Source organism: Pseudonaja textilis, chromosome 3 (assembly GCF_049901715.1).
Source record: "Pseudonaja textilis isolate UNSWEBS1 chromosome 3, rPseTex1.2, whole genome shotgun sequence".
Taxonomy (NCBI): domain Eukaryota; kingdom Metazoa; phylum Chordata; class Lepidosauria; order Squamata; family Elapidae; genus Pseudonaja; species Pseudonaja textilis.
In genome coordinates, this window is record NC_141992.1 from 77,456,043 (window position 1) to 77,461,617 (window position 5,575).

Sequence of the window (5,575 nt, forward strand, 5' to 3'; positions counted from 1 at the left end):
ACAAGTTTTCCTTAAACTTTTTTGCTCTTAGGATCCCTTCCCACTTTTAGAAATTATGGAGTACCCCAAAAGAGATTTCCTTTTGGAGTTGTATTTATTAAAATGTATAGATTGACACAGTTGCTGCCATTACTGCTTCTCATGATTTTTTGGATGAGATTTTAACACTGTATTATTTTTCAACATAAGCTGGCTGCCAAATAATTATGAATTTGTGGGACTCTGAGAGAAGGTCTTGGGGAACCCCTAGAAATCCTTAGACTACACTTTAAAAAACACTGGAATAGTTCCCTCCCCTCCCCCCAAAAGGTAAAATATATATTTGGCAGTTCAGTCCTCTTAAACAGTATATTTAAAAAAACCAAAACTCTCAGAGCCTTTTAATAGCAATTGCAACAGAGCGAACTTTGTCTCTTCCTGGAAATTTCAGTGGAAACTTTAGGAAATATAAAAAGCAAATGTCTTCAATTTTGGCCAAGTCCACAGAATGACTACACTTTAGGGTTATGAGCTCCACATCCCAAGCACAAGAGAGGGGGCAGAGAGTTAACTGTTTTAACCACTTGCATGAGTTCATTCATTTATTCTGGGAGATATTAGAAATGGGACAATAAAAGCCAGAGGAAGACAAATGATTGGCAGTGATCATCTTCCAAGTGGAAATAAGCATAATCAGCCAATCTCCAACCTGGATATAAGTCAAAAGAAGCACTGATGATTTGGTGAGTTCAGATTGTGCCCTCTTGTATCCAGGAAGTGGACAACTGGAAAAAGTTAGCTCTGTATTTAAACAACTTTGCTTTGCATCTCAGGAAGTGAACTCTGGTTTCTCTCCAGATCGTACAGTATAGACCTTTAGCCTTTTACTAAAGATTTCTGTGGGGGAGGAAACCATACATTGGAAAAGAATTCAGCCAATGTCTTCCTAGTTAAGGCTTAATTTCTCTCTCTCTCTCTGAGCATTCATTGATATTCCCAATCTTTAAAAGGCAAAGAGAAATGTATGCAGGCCCAGAGTGCTTTTTCCAAAAGGTACCTGGATTGTCTTGGTTCTGTATTTCTTTGAAGACATTTTGCTTCTCATCCAGGAAGCTTCTTCAGTTCTAATAAATTTTATTAAACATTTTCCAACAATTTAAAACCTATCAATACTTTCAACAATGTTATAGAATCAGCATTCATATTCATATAGCAGTTACTATGTTACTTTTGTATCTATTGTTTAACTAAGTGTACCAGATGTCCCAGATTAAATAATAATTCACTTTCATCTTTTAACTCTAAGGTCAGCCTGTCCATCTCTACACAGTCCAAAATCTTTCTTATCACAGTCCCTTCACGTGGTATATTATCCTGTTTCCAGTGCTGTGCATACACTATTCTGGCCACTGTTGTTATGTGTAGGATGATATATTTGTCAGTCTTAGCATAATCTCCCCTTATTATTCCCAATAGAAACAATTCTGGTCTAAATTCGATTTTTTGCTTTGTTATTTCCTCTATCCACTTTTTAATCTTATTCCAGTAATTTTTCACTTCAAGGCATGTCCACCACATATGGAAATAGGTGCCCTGTTTATTTTTGCATTTCCAACATTCTGGTTTTCTAGTTGGAAACATCTTTGCCAATCTGGCAGGGGGTAGGTGCCACCTATATTTTCTTTATACGCTGCTGATAAGATTAGTTTATAATCCCCGCCCCCACATTTTTCCCAATATTCTAATTCAATGTTGTATCCCAAATTTTTCACCCAAACTATCATTGTTTCTTTTACAATTTCTTCATTTCTAACTGACTGATGGGGAATGGAAGAATTTATATTTTTCCGTTCCCCACTGGTCAATTAGAACTGATGAAGCTTTTTGGGTGAGAAGTGAAACATTTTCAAACAAGAAAAATCCAGTTGCCGTTTGGAAAAGGCACCTTTAGGACAACCATGACCTGAGTGACTGAGAATCTCCATAGACAAATGTACTGTATGCAGAACATTGGAGACAGAAGGCAGTTGCAAAGAGAGAGAAAAATTATCTGGATTGAAAGAGAGAAAAGACCATCATTGCTGGAAAGAAAAAAACCAATTATCTTTGAAAGTTGGTAAAAGTTTGCTCCCTGGCCTTTTCATGTGAGAAATGGAATATATGGAAGATCGTACACAAAATTGCAGGATGTAGTATTTTTCTACTACTGTATAATCTTGTTTCGCACCATAAAATTAACACTTGATTTAATACTCCTGCAGAAACCTAAGGGAGCAATTTCAGTTCCTTATATATCATCAGCATCAGTCAGTTGGGAGACAACGAAGGTATAAAGAAGCCTCAGAGGAGTTTCCTTACAGAACTGAGAAAAAACACAATTCTGCGTGACTTAGAAAATTGTCCACAGGTGCAATTTGGCAACTAGGGTATAGGCTGTGACAAAAGCATCAGCTGTGGAATATATACCCCATTACGTCATAAAAGCACCTTATGTTTCCACATCCATTTCCACTAAACGTTTCTCAAGAAGGAACCCAACTGGCTGAATTGATGAATTCCCCTGTAAAGTAATACACTAATAGATATCTACTAGACCTGTGATGGTGAACCTATGGCATGCGTGCCACAGGGGGCACGCAAAGCCATTTGTGCCAGTGCGCAAGCTGCAGCCAAACTTACCTCACTGCACATGTGCATGCTTCACAGCTGATTTTTGGCTGGTTTGAGGCCTTTTTCGGCCTCCCAAAGACTTGAGGAAAGCTTCTGCAGGCTTCTACAAGCTTTGTAGGCTAAAATCTAGCACCGTTTCATCACTTCTGGTATTTTCAGAAAAACAGGAAGTGATGAAACAGGGCTAGATTTCAGCCTACAAAGCTTGTAGAAGCCTACAGAAGCCTTCCTCAAGCCTTTGGGAGGCTGAAAAAGGCCTCAAACTGGCTGAAAATCAGCTGTGAGTGCAGGTAAGGGGGCAGTGGGGTGGGGCGGGTGGGTGGGATTGCCCTTGTATGTGTAGGGACATAGGGGGTGCACATTGCCTTCTGGGTGCTGGCACACGAGTGCGAGCGTGCAAGCATGCACACAGTTTTTGGCACAGGAGCCCCAAAAGGTTAGCCACCACTGTACTAGACCAAGGGTCCCCAAATTTGGCAACTTTAAGACTTGTGGACTTCAACTCCCAGAATTCCCCAGAGCATGCTGGCTGGCTGAGGAATTCTGGGAGTTGAAGTCCACAAGTCTTAAAGTTGCCAACTTTGGAGACCCCTGTGTGTAGTGTACTTGCTTGCATACTCGTAATACTGCATTCCTATTGGACAGATACAATCGCTTAGCGATTGGTAGATAACAACAGTTCTGATTGGCCGCCTAAGTGGCGGGAGTTTTAAATAAACGCCATTGGTTGCGAGCCGTGAGCAGCCGCTATAAAAAGGGCTGCCGCGGCTCGACTTTAGTTGAAGTTACTGACAGTTAATAAAGAGCTGAATTCAACTCCGGTCTTGAGTCTGCTTTTGTTCTGGCGATAGAACACTGTGCTAGACCAAAAGTACTCTTGCTTTTTACCATTGCCGATTTGCAGTAATTATCAGCTGATGGACGTTACAGAGAGAAAGAAGATTGTTTACAGGCTTGTATATTTTGTCTGGCAGAGCAACCTTGTCTGAGGCCAAATGGCAAGGAAGCGATTCTTGGTTTTGTCACACTGCTTAATTATCTTTGCTTATGTTAACAAAATTCACATAAATACTTGGTTCTTTTTTATTTCTTTGTTCATTTGATGGTTTGTTTTCAGGTTTTCTTCTAATATTTCAACTAAGAGAACCGAACCCTGAGAAGTTATACTTAAGCACAGTTGGTTTGTTTTAATATATACATTTTGTACATGCCTGCACAAATATTCTAACAAAAGACAGGTAATTCTGTAATTAAATCACAAGCAGCATTTTCTCTTTTCTTTTTTCTCCAAAGGTTCAATTCTCTTTGTATTTTAACAAACAATTCTCTTTCCTTCTGAGGCTGGGCAGCTCTCAAACATGTCTCTGAAACTGAATATTTCACAATCCCCATCTCCGTTTTACAGGGTAGACTTTTCATATGAAGATATGCAGGCCTTTAAAATGGTCTTTTGTTTAGTTCCTTTGCCTGGTTTGATTGTTCCCACTCTTAATAAATGCCTCTCCTTGTTTGGAAAGCCTCCAATTACCCTCAGGTATTTGGCACTCCTCACAGGCTTAGGAAAGAGTCTCTGAATTAGACTACATAACCTAACATCTCAAGCCATTTTAAGGTCTCCATTCCATCCCACTGCACAAGGTAGCCTGCACCTTGAAGGATAGATTGGAAGATAGCTGTGCTGGATCACAGCAAAAGGCTACCTAGTCAAACACTGCACTCTTTGTGACAAAATGGGCAGCCAAATGTACCCAAGGAACTGATAATCCAGCTGAGTGATTTTTGAGCCAATCCCTCTCTCTCGGCCCAAGGCACCTCATAGGGTAGTTGATGTGGGGAAAATAGGAGGAGGAAGGACTGTGTTTGCAACATGGAGTTACTTATAAAGTAATAAACGTGGGTTTAAAAGCTCCAAATAAATATAAACAAGATGTGAGGCTGATGCGCCTTATCCATTGGTATTTAATTCCATTTATTCAATTTTATCCCCCAATATACGTGAAAGAAATCACATGTAGTTGGCCATGTTGAATGTTTGTCATTCTTATGGGGCTATTGAACATTAAGTTATTCTTTGCTATATCTCTTCAAGCAACATTGTTGTTACTCATTTATAGTTTACTTTGGAAGAAGGTTGTGGCAATTTTTATATACATTTTTCTATCTCTGTGTCTATCATCTCTATCTATCTATCTATCTATCTATCTATCTATCTATCTATCTATCTATCTATCTATCTATCTATCCCTATCATCCATTCATCATCTATCTATCATCTATCTCTATCATTTATTTTGATTATCTATTGTTTATCATCGGGGTGGGATTCTACCAGTTTGCACCTATCCGCTAGAACCAATTGTTAACATTCTAAGCAGTTCGGAGAACCAGTTGTTAGAAGAAATTACTGGCCTAATCCTGTAAGGAAGGCAGGAAGGAAACATTCTGGAGTTGCTTACAGAAACTGCTTCTCCCTTAACCCTTATTACATTCTTGGCAGGACTAGATTTTATGTCTCAGGAACTTCTCTGGAGTTATTTTTCCCTCCTTTGCTGGTACTTTGCTTGGGTGTAGTGACCATTCAAAGCTACAATGGCACTGAAAAAAGTGACTTATGACCATTTTTCACACTTATGACTGTTGCAGCATCTCCACAGTCATGAAAGGCCAGGCGAGGAGATGCGTGCCTCGATGTGAGTGATACTGAGTTGGTCACAATAACATGACCACCAAGCCATGTCCACCTAGTCACATGACCACCAAGCCACGCCCACCACCTAAACCACTCCCACAGAACCGGTTGTTAAAAATTTTAATTCCACCCCTGTCTATCATATCTATCATCTATCCATCCATCCATCATCTCTCTCTCTCTCTCTTGCTCTCTCTCTCTCTCTCTCTCTCTCTCTCTCTCTCTCATACACACACA

General features: G+C 39.7%; 1 non-coding gene across 1 annotated transcript; it reads left to right on the plus strand.

The window, feature by feature from the left end:
- The first annotated feature begins 819 nt into the window (after positions 1-819).
- Positions 820-938, plus strand: LOC148126178 (U5 spliceosomal RNA). Its single transcript, XR_015743376.1, has one exon. It is a non-coding gene; the product is annotated as a U5 spliceosomal RNA (small nuclear RNA).
- Positions 939-5,575: the final 4,637 nt, after the last annotated feature.